Source organism: Bufo gargarizans, unplaced genomic scaffold (genome assembly GCF_014858855.1).
Source record: "Bufo gargarizans isolate SCDJY-AF-19 unplaced genomic scaffold, ASM1485885v1 fragScaff_scaffold_695_pilon, whole genome shotgun sequence".
NCBI classification, from domain to species: Eukaryota; Metazoa; Chordata; class Amphibia; order Anura; family Bufonidae; genus Bufo; species Bufo gargarizans.
In genome coordinates this window covers 96,860-111,236 of record NW_025334168.1, presented here as the reverse complement: position 1 = coordinate 111,236, position 14,377 = coordinate 96,860, and positions in this window count along the sequence as shown.

The window sequence follows — 14,377 nt, the reverse complement described above, 5'->3', positions numbered from 1 at the left end:
GAGAATGCAGAAACTATGGGTGGGAGAAGTGGTAGGATCCCCATCGGAGGGAAAGAAGGCAGGAGTACTTATACTGCTGCATAAAAAATTGCAGTATAAAATTCTGGCACAGGAGGCAGATGGTAGTGGACGACTAGTCAACCTGACTGTTGAAACCCCTGCAGGGATACTGTCAATCTATAATGTCTATGCCCCCAATGCACACGCAGGTCCTTTTATTGGGAATTTAGAAAGACAGATCTTGCAAGACCCCAATAGCTTAGTGCTGGTAGGTGGGGACTTGAACATGGTACATTCGGTCCTGGAGGATAGAAAGCGGACAAAGGTTGGCACAAAAGATAAACAGAATGTGCTTTCCATACTGCCAAATATGATGGAAGTCACTAAATTAACGGATATCTGGAGGCACTGCAACCCCTCGGAGCGGGCATATACTCACTTCTCTCACTCTCAATGTGCTTGGTCGAGGATTGATTACTTCTTAGGCTCCAGTCTACTGACTTCCAAAGTATGTGAGGTGAAGATTGAAGAAATGGTGATTTCTGATCACTCGCCGGTATCATTGAGACTGAGAGAGGTTAGTGCAAAGGGGCAGGATATTCTGTGGAGGTTGTCGGGATATTTAGCCATGGATGAAACCTTTAAGGCCAAACTATTAGGGTGGTGGTGGGAATATAAAGACACGAATGGGCAACACCAGGACAATCCCCCCCTTTTTTGGGACACGGCTAAGGCTGTATTACGGGGAAAGATCATTTCCTACACTTTAGCCCAAAAGAGGGATTTGCGCTCCAAATTGTTAGAAGCCACAAACAATTTAAGGTCGCTATACACGGAGTTTCAACAAAATCCCACAGAGACCAATAAAACTAAGTGGGTCACGGCCAAACATAATTACGACCATTATGCAGAAAAAGTGGAAAGGGTCCATGCTGACCACTCTTCGGCTTATTTTTTTAAATTTGGTAATAAGTCGGGTAGATTACTGGCTAGGCTTGCACAAGGGAGAAGAACACAGATACCGCCTCCCAAATTACGAACAGAGAAGGGGGACATATCTAGTGACCCTAAGGTCACACTGGAGATTTTTAAACGATATTATGAGCAGTTATATGCCCAAGACCCTTGCAATATTCCGGAAGGTCGCGCCTTCCTAGACTCAGTCTCTTTGCCGTCTGTTGAGGAGTCGGATTTGTTGATGTTGAATGGTCCGATTACGGAACAAGAAATTAGCCTAGTGATAAAATCCCTACATAATGGGAAGGCCCCGGGACCCGATGGTTTCCCAGCGGAATTTTATAAATCTATGGGCCCGGAGATAGTCCCCAGCCTGCTGAAACTATTTGACTCTATTATTCAAACTCGCACGGTGATGCCCTCAGGAAATTTGGCACATATTAAATTGATACCCAAACCAGATAAGGACCCCACTCTTCCGGGTTCCTATAGACCCATATCTTTGATAAATCAGGATTTGAAAATCCTAGCAAAACTAATGGCGAACAGACTGGCTAACATTTTGCCAAAAATAATTGGATCACATCAAGTAGGGTTTGTTAAAGGTCGGTCAGCCACAATTAACATACGAACTGTTCTGGCAGTGCAGGACGGGCTCCTCAGGAGGCGGCAGACAGGTGAGATGGGAAGAGAAGCTCTCTTGGCTTTAGATGCCGAAAAAGCCTTCGACAATGTGAATTGGCAATGGCTAGATTTAGTATTGGATAAAATAGGAATTCAGGGGCCTTTCCGGGCCTTTGTTCATGCGATTTATACCTCACCGCAGGCAAGGATTTGTGTTCCTGGCTGGTTGTCGGCTCAATTCCAGTTGCAGAAGGGCACGAGACAGGGATGCCCGCTTTCCCCACTTTTGTTCAACATTGCTCTGGAACCACTGGCCAGATACTTGTTGAGTTCCGGGGTGTATGCAGGAATAAAGGTGGGGAATAAGGAGATTAAACTGACATGCTTCGCGGATGATATGCTTTTGTTTTTGCATGATCCCACTACAGACCTGCCTAAGGTCCTAGAGGCCCTTGATAGAGTGCAAACTTTTATGGGGTATAAAATCAATGTGGCTAAGTGTCAGTTGTTGCACATTGGGAGAGGAATAGGAGTGAGGTTTGATGATGGTCTGATTACTATAGCGCGAGACCATATAAAGTATCTGGGTATTAAAATAGGCAAGTCCCCAACTAAACTGTACAAGTTGAATTACGACCCCTTGATAACTAAGATTATTCAAGAATTAAAGAAATGGCAAGAACTCCCACTCACATTATTAGGGAGAGCGAGCCTTATTAAAATGACGAGTTTTGCCAGGCTCTTATACCCGTTGCAGACGGTGCCGCTTTTATTGAAACACACGGATGTGCACAAATTGCAATCCGCGTTTGTAACTTTCCTCTGGAAGGGGAAAAGACCCCGTATTGCGTACAGAAAACTTTGCCTTTTAAAATGGGAAGGGGGTTTGCAACTGCCTGATATCTGGGGTTATAACTTGGCGGCACTATGGCGGTATGTACAGGATTGGGTGGGGGGAACCTCACATTACGCTGATAGGGCTTTGGAACAGGAGCTGGTGTCGCCACTTGACCTACGTGCTCTACTACACACAAAACTTCCATTACTCCCACAGGAAGTCAAACAGGCTTTGATAGTGAGGGATACTATAATGGCGTGGAAGCATGTCAGAAAATTATATAAACTACCAATCTACAGCTCATCCTACATGCCACTGTGGTCTCTCCCATCTTTTCCGCAGGGAAGCTCTAATAGATTATTCCAGGGGTGGCGTAGGAAAAATGTGAGGACCCTGGGCGATCTTTTGACGGCCAATGGACTAAAGTTATTGTCTTGGGAGGAAGTGCGAGCCAAACATTCCATATTACCAAATCAGTATTTACAATATTTGCAGATACAGACATTTTGCGCAGCCCAGTCGAGAACTCTTGGTACTGAAACCTCTGTTATTAGGTTTGCTAGTTTGATGAACCAAGGGGACACTATGGATAATATCTCCACGCTATATCGGAGATTGATGAATGTCAAACTCGAAGGGGTTGCGCAGACAGTTTTTAAGGAATGGGAGAAACAGATATCGGATGATAAACTTACCTTTAAGATACGGGAGGGGATGGACAAGGTTAGAGGTGCTATTAGTAGCGAGCACTGGAGAGAATCCCAATTCAGGATAATCCATAGGGCTACATATGCCTATAACTTATCTTATGAGAGTGCACCAGCACATTACTTGAGAAACTGCCCCAAATGTGACCTGTACAAGGCTGATCTTCTACACGGGATTTGGGGGTGCTCTAAACTTAGAGCGTATTGGGAGCAAATCTGCGGATATGTCCATGACGTCTGGAAGGTCGAAGTCAAAGATACACCTCAACAATGTGTCTTTCAATTCATTCCCAGGGTCCAAGAGGAAGTGGACTCACCCATAGTGGGCACCAAGGGGCCTCATGTAATATTACTTGCAGCAAAGAAGTGCATTCTGAGGAAGTGGCTTCAACCCCAGGTGCCCACTTTGGAGGAAGTCATAGGCACAGTGAAAGTGCTCCTGTATATGGATAGATTGGATGCGGAGCGCAACAAGGAAGTTTCCATCAAATCCTTTGTCCATAAATGGAGGCCGTTTATTGAGAAGTCGTCAATGTACGAAAAGAAGGAAGTTATTAAGCCATTTGTGGACACGACCTGGTACATGAAAGCGAGATTGGCAGGTAGTTTGGGTGATCTATTGATATGACTCAGGATAGATACCTTAGATTATCGGTAGTGCTATTCTACATTTTGGTTGGTTAATTGAGAGGAGGGGATATAGTTGTCGAGACCACATAAGTCTGAATCTGATGGTGAAATCTATGTCAACAGGTCGCTCGGGTCTCGGTTGGTTTTTGTTTTCTTGGGGGGGAGGGGAGGGGGGTTGGGAGGGTTGAAAATTGAAAATGAGATCTAGGCCGATCCCTCTTTGGTATGCTGTGATCAATGTACACCTTGCATTTTGTGACATATATATTTGTCATTTCTTTTGTATGATGTATACCATGGAATGTATTGTGATTTTTCTTCTGTACATTTCTGCCAAATGCCAGATCTGAATAAAAATTTTATTACAAAAAAAAAAAACTACATGAAGAACGTCCAAAGAAGGATAAATACTCAATACCTAAAAATACTAAGGAAGAAAAAAAAGTATCGGTATTCTTTTGCAGAGTGAGGGATGAAGAAAGCAGAGGTGGCTCTTCCATTAGGCCACTTAGGCCGCCGCAGTGGGGGTAGCGGCAGGGCACAGGGAGATGAGCGCTTCCATTGTCGAAGCGCTCATCTCTATAGTCATCTGTATCGCCGTTCTCAGGACAGCGATGACTGTGTTGCGGCGGGGCAGGGGAGGGAGAGGCGTCTCCTTTCCCTGTTCCTCTGATAGGCTGCGGGCCTTGTGCCGGCAGCATATCAGAGGCAGGTTCAGGCGGAGCAATGACATCATCGCACTGCCTGAGCCGTACAGCGCGGGGCATAGGCCGGAAGAGACCTGCACCGCATCGCTGCCATAAGGAGGTAAGTATAGAGAAGGGGAAGAGGCACTTGTTACTGGCACATGATTTGGGGGGCATAGGCACTTGTTACTGCCACATGATTTGGGGTGGAGAGGTACTTGTTACTGGCACATGATTTGGGGGGGAGAGGCACTTGTTACTGGCACATGATTTGGGGGGAAGGCACTTGTTATTGGCACATGATTTTGGGCGGGAGAGGCACTTGTTACTGGCACATGATTGGGGGTAAAGGCACTTGTTACTGGAACATGATTGGGGGGCATCTATGGGGGCACTTTTTACTGGCACATTATCAGGGGGCATTATGGGAACACTTACTAGCACATTATATAGGGGCACTTCTTACTGGCACATTATTGGGGGTCATTTTTTACTGGCACATTATTGGGGGGCACTATGGGGGCACTTTTTACTGGCTTATTATGGCGTGGCACTATGGAGAAGGGGTGAAGGATCACAATAGGGGCATCTACTAGGGGCCCTAAATACTGTCAAATCTTATGGGGGCTTCTACTGGGGGCCCTATATACTAGCACACATTATGGGTCACTATGGAGAAGTGTGGGGGAAAGGAGCACTATGGGGGCATCTACTGGAGGCCCTATATACTGGCATTGATTATGAGGGGGCACTATGGGGAAGTGGGGGAGAAGAGCACTATGGGGGCATTATATAGAGGCATTTAATACTGGCACCCATTTTGGTGCCACTATTGGGAAGGGGGGAGAGAAGCATTATGGGGGCATCTATGTGGAGCAGTCTATAGGGGCATTTTATACTGGCACATTATGAAGGGCACTATGGGGGCTGGGGAGGAGCACTTGGGGGGCATCTTTTCTGGGGGCACTATATAGGAGGGGTAAGAGCAATATCGGGGCATCTTCTGGGGGCACTATATAGGAATATTTTTTTACTGGCACAAATGATAGGGTCACTACGGGCACCTTAGCACAAATGGGGGCACTAAGAATGTTACGACACTCACCGCCAGGTAGATGACGCCGCTGGTTAGTGAATAAGCCCCTTTCTCCAGGAATGCAGTTTTTAATCCAGCCGATCATCAAACCCCCGAATGGAGCATATGACCGTGGCAACTCCCGATCAGCAATTCAGTCGAACTCCTTCCACAGCTAGCAATATACGAAAGCGCTGTCCCAATAATAAATCCCTCCATAAACGAGACCAAGCTCTGTCTTGAAAGTCAAACAGGGAATGTTTTATTGAGGGCTACCCGCCCATTTTTATGCAGGTCCCCATCTGGTGGACACGCCCCTAGGGGAGCAGAATGGAGACTGTGACACAGGACAGACATGCAGCACTACAGAGACAATACATCCCCACAATGCATTATGGTTTTCTCCTCTCTGCCCCGGCGACACCCGAGGAATAATCCAATTATCTCTCAAGACAGAGGGAAATCACCAATACACATGTAGGGACAACAGAACAGACATCACCATTTAAACATACAATGTCACAACCCTTTTCAATACACAGACATTTAGCATCCCACAATGGCATGAATTAGACCAGGAGTTCAAGTTGGTTCAAGTCCTTTGGGAACAATGAGGCCATTTAGGTTAACTAGCAGCACACTTTTCTCCTGGGTGGCCTTCCGTTCAGTAGTTCCAATCGGTATGTGGGGAAACACACGAACAGGGGCATACGGACAGGAAATCCAGCGAAATGAAGGCAAACAGACGACCAGCAATATAGGTCTATACAGATGGATCTGTCACACGGCTCCTCCCTTGTGGGACACTCCGGCAGACCCGGCTTGACCCTTTAGAGGGTCAACTTGGGGATGACCGGACTAGGAGGTAGCAAGAACGTCGGTTTGCCGGGACAATCCATCTGCATTCCCATTCTGCTTACCGGGTCGGTAGCTGATGGTGAAGTTATACGGTTGTAAAGCTAAACTCCACCGCAGCAGTCTCCCATTGTCTCCTGAGACCCGGTTAAGCCAGACAAGGGGATTGTGGTCCGTCACAAGGGAAAATTCCTGTCCATACAAATAAGGGCTTAACTTTTTCAATGCCCAGACCAGGGCCAAGCATTCCTTCTCCACTGCCGCATAACTCACTTCTCGGGGTAACAGCTTTCTACTGAGATATGCGACAGGGTGCTCTCCTCCATCTTCCCCGACCTGGCTCAGCACAGCCCCCAGTCCATACATGGAAGCATCTGTATGGACGAGAAAACGTTTGTTAGGGACTGGGGCAGCCAGGACAGGGGCATTTACAAGAGCCTGTTTGAGTGCTTGAAATGCAGCTTCACAAGCCGGAGACCACAGGACCTGCTTAGGGAAATTTTTCTTGGTCAGGTCAGTCAGGGGCTTAGCAATAGTGCTGTAGTCTGGGACAAAGCGTCTGTAATACCCTGCTGTCCCTAGGAAGGCTAACACCTGGGTCTTAGTGATAGGTGTGGGCCAGTTAGCTACTGCCTCTATCTTAGCCGGCTCTGGTCTCTGGCTCCCACACCCCACTCTGTGACCCAGGTATTGCACTTCAGCCATGCCTAGATGGCACTTCTCTGGCTTCAATGTCAGGCCAGCAGCCCGAATTTTGTCCAAAACTACCCCTACATGTACTAGGTGTTCCTCCCAGGACCCACTGTAGATCGCAATGTCATCCAGGTATGCACAAGCAAATTCCTGGAATCCATCGAGAAGTCTATCCATCATACGCTGAAAGGTAGCCGGGGCATTTTTCATCCCAAATGGCATGACCTTAAATTGGTACAAGCCAAATGGGGTGACGAAGGCCGACTTGGGGATAGCATCCTCGGCCAGGGGGATCTGCCAATAACCTTTACACAGGTCTATGGTGGTCAGATAGCGTCCCCTGGCAATACGATCTAATAATTCGTCTACCCGGGGCATCGGGTAGGCGTCAGTGGTGGTCCGCTCGTTGAGCCGCCTGTGGTCTACACAGAACCGGGTGGTCCCATCTTTATTAGGCACCAGGACTACAGGCGAAGCCCAAGGGCTATCGGAGTGTTCGATGACCCCAAGCTGGGTCATCTCCTGTATCTCCTTCCGCATTCCTTCTCGGACTGCTTCAGGGATACGGTACGGGGGCTGTCGTAGAGGGTTCTGTCCAGGGGTCTCTACCTTATGTACAGCTAGGGTAGTGTAGCCAGGCTCTTGGGAGAACGTCGCCTGCTTCTCCCACAGAAGCTGTCTTGCCTGTCCCTTCTCTGTGGGGCTTAATCTATCCCATAACTGTACAATACTAGTAAGGTCAGTCTGGGAGTCCCTCTCTAACAAATCGGGTAAGGGTAAACTCTCTGTATCGTCTGCAGCAGGGGCACATACTGCAGCGACATCCTCCGGTCTCTCCTGATACTCCTTTAGCATATTCACATGAAAGAATCGCTGGATCCTTTCATCTGAACAGCTGGCTATAAGGTAGGTAGTATCACACACCTGAGCTACCACCTTATACGGGCCCTGCCAAGATGCTTGCATCTTGTTCGCCTTCACAGGTTTGAGCACTAGCACTTTCTGCCCAACCTGGAAGACTCGCTGCCGGGCACCCCGATTGTACCCCTCCCCTGGGCCACCTGGAGATTCTCTCTTACCATCAGGGACAGTTTCTCCATGCGGTCCCGGAGTTCCAGGACATACGGTACTATGGGGGTCCCTTCCTGCTCTGTCTCTCCCTCCCAGTGGCTTCTAATGAGATCTAGGGGTCCGCGGACCCTCCTCCCATAGAGCAACTCAAAGGGGGAGAACCCAGTAGATTCCTGGGGCACCTCTCTGTAAGAAAACAACAGATGAGGCAGGAATCACTCCCAGTCTCTGCAAGTGTCAGAAAAGGTCCTCAACATCTGTTTGAGGGTGCCATTAAATCGCTCGCAGAGGCCGTTAGTCTGTGGATGGTACGGGGAACTAAGTATCGGTTTAATGCCGCACACCCTCCACAGTTGCTGGGTGAGCACAGCGGTAAATTGGGTTCCCTGGTCAGAGAGAATCTCCTTAGGGAACCCGACCCTAGTAAAAATCCTAACCAGGGCATCAGCAACTGTCTCTGCCACTATATTAGACAGCGCTACTGCCTCTGGATAGCGAGTGGCATAGTCCACCACGGTGAGAATATACTTCTTACCGGATGGACTAGCCCTGGCCAGTGGACCCACAATGTCAACGGCTATGCGGGCAAAGGGCTCCCCAATGATAGGCATAGACATAAGCCTAGCTCTTGGGTGGTCCCCCCGCTTTCCTACCCGTTGACAAGTGTCACACGTACTACAATGCATCCGCACAGCCTGATTAAAATTTGGCCAAAAGAAGTTCTGCATGATCCTATAGGCTGTGCGGCGGGACCCTAGATGTCCGGCTAATGGAACGTCATGCCCTATCCGCAGAATCTCCTGCCGGTATTTTGCGGGCACCACCAGCTGTCGATTCGGCGGATGGGCAACACTTTTCTGGGACGGTTTAGGGATCCTATATAACCTGTCCCCCACCCATTCATACCGCTCCCCATCTACTCCTTCCTCTCCAGTATCTGCTCTGTCTCTATACTTCTGGAGAGTCGGATCTGCCTGAGTTTCCCTCCCAAACTCCTCTGGGGAATCCCAGCTAGCAAAGGTCTGTCCTAGGGTAACAGTCGGGGAATCGGGTCTTACCTGGGTCTCGGCGGCAGGTGGGCTGGTTCCAGCAACACGGGTCTGGGCCCGGGTAGTCACTGGGTGGACATCAGCAGGTCCCATTGGAGCATAAGCAGAAACCAAAGGGGCCAGGTCATTCCCGAGCAAGACATCAGCAGGCAAGTCTTTCATAACCCCCACATTCACATGTCCAGAGCCCACTCCCCAATCCAAATGAACCCGGGCAACAGGTAGACGGAACACGGCGCCTCCTGCTACCCTCACTGCCACAGTATTTCCAGTGTGTTGGTGTTCCGAAACAAGGTTCTTTTGGAGCAGGGTCATAGTGGCCCCAGTGTCTCTCAGACCAGTGACCACTTTGCCATTTAGTCTAACGGTCTGCCTGTGCTGCTGCCGGTTATCCTGCTGGGCTGCTTGTACTGGATCCGCCTCATGTAGTATACCCCAAAATTCCTCCTGCGCAAGACAGTGAGCGGAAGGCTGGGGTGGCTGCTGATTTCCGCCGGCTGGTTTTCTCCACGACTGCGCTGGGTTGGTATTGTTCAATGGGCACTCCGGTCTCTTGTGCCCCAACTGTTTGCACCCATAGCACCGGATAGGCTGAGAGTAATCCCGGGCGTTGAACCGAGCTGGCTGAACATAATTGTTCGCTGGTGGTATTGTGGGGGTGCGTTGCGCTGGGGGGTGATACACAGTAGTGGTTGGAGGTGCTGCCGGTTTGTACTCCACTCGGGTAGGGACCTTGGCTGCTGTCTGGTCTAGCCTTCGTGCATCTGTGTATTCATCGACCAGACGAGCAGCTTCAGGTAAGGTAGCAGGTTTGCGGTCCCTAACCCACTCTCTGACTCCTGCAGGTAACCGATCAAAGCAGTGCTCCAACAAAAATACTTGCAGCACCTCTTCCCCAGTTACCGCTTGGCACCCTGCCATCCAGTGGGCTGTGGTGCGGTGTACCCTGCATGCCCACTCCACATAAGAATCGTCAGCCTGCTTGTTAGTGTCCCGGAATCGCCGCCGATACGCCTCAGGGGTGACAGCATATCTGGCCAAAAGGGCATCTTTTACTGCCCGGTAACGTGTAAGTTCCTCCTCTGGGATGGCCCGAAAAGCCTCACTGGCCCGGCCGGATAATTTCCCAGAGAGGATAGTGACCCATTCCTCTGCGGGTACCTGGTGTAAGGCACACTGCCTTTCAAAATCGTCCAGGAACCCGTCAATCTCTCCCTCCGCTTCCACAAAATGTCTAAATGCAGCAAAAGGTACCTTTCTCTTTCCATTGTTATTATGGGGTACCTCTGCTGCTGCAGCTCCTCTTCCCTGGAGCGTCTGTTGTGCTGCTACTGCTGCTTGCACCTGGACCACAATATCTGCTGCAGGGTTGGAGCCAAAGTGTGCCAGCCTTATCTGGACTGCCCGGTTAAATTGTACCTCCTCGGGTGTTAAATCCAGTATGCCAGGGACATTAGCTCTCTCCGTTCCCTGTGCTGCATCCATCTCCAATAATATAGAAATAATCTCTCTCTTCTTGAGATTACTCGCTGATCGTCCTCTGCGTTCCAATATATCTTTAAGGGTAGCACGCCTTAATTCCTCATACTGCATTTCCACCCTGGGATTTGTAGCTGGCCTTCTGGGCGGTAGGATTCATCCCGTTGCTTGCCACCAATTGTTACGACACTCACCGCCAGGTAGATGACGCCGCTGGTTAGTGAATAAGCCCCTTTCTCCAGGAATGCAGTTTTTAATCCAGCCGATCATCAAACCCCCGAATGGAGCATTTTAGGGGGACACTATGGTTACACTATTAGTGTCAGGAGCACTATTTGCTGGGTGCATTGTGTTCCAATAATTATTGAAGGGGGTGCTATCTGTGTGTAACTAGTATTTTCAGGGGGTTTATCTGTTTCTACAGTATAGTTTTGGGGGCACAGTGTTTCAGTATTGGGGGTGAATGATGGGATGTTGAGAAGGTGGGAGGAAAAGTAGGAAACTAAGATGTCTGTCAAACTCTGCAGAGATGAGAGATGGTTGAAAGAAATCATCATGAATGGAGAAGATGAAGAAAGAGAACATCTACATCAAAGGAGACATCACTGGATGTAAGAGCTACGTCGCGCTGTATTAGGCTGCCTTCACATATGCGTTAGTGATTCTGGCAGGCTGTTCCAGTTGAGAACAGCCTGCCGGAATTTACTGCATCCGGCACTGCTTTAACTTTGATTTCTTTCAACATATTTTTTGTTATGTGGCTAAAAAAAAATTTGCTTCGGGAAGGGGGGAGCTTGGGGGGTGATACCATTTGCTACTGCACCGGGTGACACCAGCCCTAGCAACGCCACTGGGCCTCGCAATTGCTCCCACCCGACACTGCAGCAAGTACAATTATTGGCTTCCGCGACCGGCGGGTGGCCTAAGTGGACTAATGGAAGAGCCGCAGCAGGACCCGCGTCCACTCTGAGCGCCCCTCTCTGCCTCTTTAAGAGAGCAGTGGCTGCTGTTGCTTGGAACGTGTCGCCGCACAGGCACGTCTTCTGAACGTTGCCAACCCCGACGCAGAGTGCTGCGCAGCCATGCAGGGGAGAAGAGGAAGGAGCAAGGGAACTCACCTCAGTCCGTGTGTGGCTGCCGCCCACAGACAGACAGTGGTGCTCAACCAGTGAATATAAGACCAAAAGAGCATTTATTTTCCCTTAAAACAATGCTGACAAATGTATTGCACATTTAATAGACAGACTAAGGATACTATACCAAGTGTTTTTATTTGTAGTTGATCTTTATTATCGCTTGCATATCTTGTGTTCGTGGGGGCCTCATGTTCAAGTTTTGCCTAAGGTCTCACAAAGTCTAGAGCCGCCTCTGGAAGAAAGCAATGGCACATCAATGGTTGCACCAGTGTGCATTTCAAATCCTAAAAGGAGGAACAAGAAGGTATACGCCTATGCGCTACTGGATGCCCAGAGTGATGTCACCTTCATTGATCAAGAAATCTGCAAGAAATTACAAGTGGCTACAGAACCAGTGACGCTCAAACTCACCACAATGACGTGGAGAGACAAATTAGTGAACAGTCAAAGGGTAAAAAAAATGAGAGTTTGAGGACTTCATTCAAACTGCACATTAGATCTACCTCCAGCTTATACAAAAGACAATATACCTCTAGATCGAGATTGCATACCTACAGTGGGATGCGAAAGTTTGGGCAACCTTGTTAATCATCGTTATTTTCCTGTATAAATCGTTGGTTGTTACGATAAAAAATGTCAATTAAATATATCATATAGGAGACACACACAGTGATAATTGAGAAGTGAAATAAGGTTTATTGGGTTTACAGAAAGTGTGCTATAATTGTTTAAACAAAATTAGGCAGGTGCATAAATTTGGGCACTGTTGTCATTTTATTGATTCCAAAACCTTTAGAACTAATTATTGGAACTGAAATTGGCTTGGTAAGCTCAGTGACCCCTGACCGACATACACAGGTGAATCCAATTATGAGAGATTATTTAAGGGGGTCATTTGTAAGTTTCCACCCTCTTTTAATTTTCTCTGAAGAGTAGCAACATGGGAGTCTTAAAACAACTCTCAAATGACCTGAAGACAAAGATTGTTCACCATCATGGTTTAGGGAAAGGATACAGAAAGCTGTCTCAGAGATTTCAGCTGTCTGTTTCCACAGTTAGGAACATATTGAGGAAATGGAAGACCACAGGCTCAGTTCAAGTTAAGGCTCGAAGTGGCAGACCAAGAAAAATCTCGGATAGACAGAAGCGACGAATTGTGAGAACAGTCAGAGTCAACCCACAGACCAGCACCAAAGACCTACAACATCATTTTGCTACAGAAGCAGTCACTGTGCATCGTTCAACCATTCGGCGCACTTTACACAAGGAGATGCTGTATGCAAGAGTGATGCAGAGGAAGCCTTTTCTCCACCCACAGCACAAAAAGTGCCGCTTGAGGTGGGCTAAAGCACATTTGGACAAGCCAGCTTCATTTTGGAATAAGGTGCTGTGGACTGATGAAACTAAAATTGAGTTATTTGGCCATAACAAGGGGCATTATTGCATGGAGGAAAAAGAACACAGCATTCCAAGAAAAACACTTGCTACCTACAGTAAAATATGCTGATGGAGCTGTGTGGCCAGTGCAGGGACTGGGAATATTGTCAAAGTTGAGGACGCATGGATTCCACTAAGTATCAGCAGATTCTGGAGACCAATGACCAGGAATCAGTGACAAAGCTGAAGTTGCGCCGGGGCTGGATCTTTCAACAAGACAATGACCCTAAACACTGCTCAAAATCCACTAAGGCATTTATGCAGAGGAACAAGTACAACGTTCTGGAATGGCCATCTCAGTCCCCAGACCTGAATATAATTGAAAATCTGTGGCGTGACTTAAAGAGAACTGTCCATGCTCGGAAGCCATCAAACCTGAATGAACTAAAGATGTTTTGTAAAGCGGAATGGTCCAAAATACCTTCAACCAGAATCCAGACTCTCATTGGAACCTACAGGAAGCCTTTAGAGGCTGTAATTTCTGCAAAAGGAGGGTCTACTAAATATTGATTTAATTTCTTTTTTGTGGTGCCCAAATTTATGCACCTGCCGAATTTTGTTTAAACAATTATAGCACACTTTCTGTAAATCCAATAAACTTCATTTCACTTCGCAAATATCACTGTGTGTGTCTCCTATATGATATATTTAACTGACATTTTTTATCGTAACAACCAACGATTTATACAGGAAAATCACAATGATTAACAAGGTTGCCCAAACTTTCGCATCCCACTGTATCTGTGAAACAGCCAATGAATGGGAGCACCTATATGTCATATCTCATGAAATGTCCCCACTAAAGGAGTTTGGTGTTGGACTGTTTATAGGCTACGATTGTCCCGAAGCCTTAGTACCACGAAAGGTAATCACAGGAGGAAAGAGTGAACCCTATGCTGTTCAAACTGTTCTAGGATTGGGTGTTGTTGGAGGAAAACAGCAGATCGCAAACTCAAGACAGGTGACAGGATTGTGTCATTGAATATCTGTTCAAGAGTTACCAACTGTAGAAGCAGCAAAAGTAATCAAGATCCTTGAATCTGACTTTGCAGATATAAGTTTTAAAGAAAACATAAAGTTCGTACACACTCTAGAAGAAAATATTCAGCAGAATCAACAAGGTCATCTTGAAATGCCCTT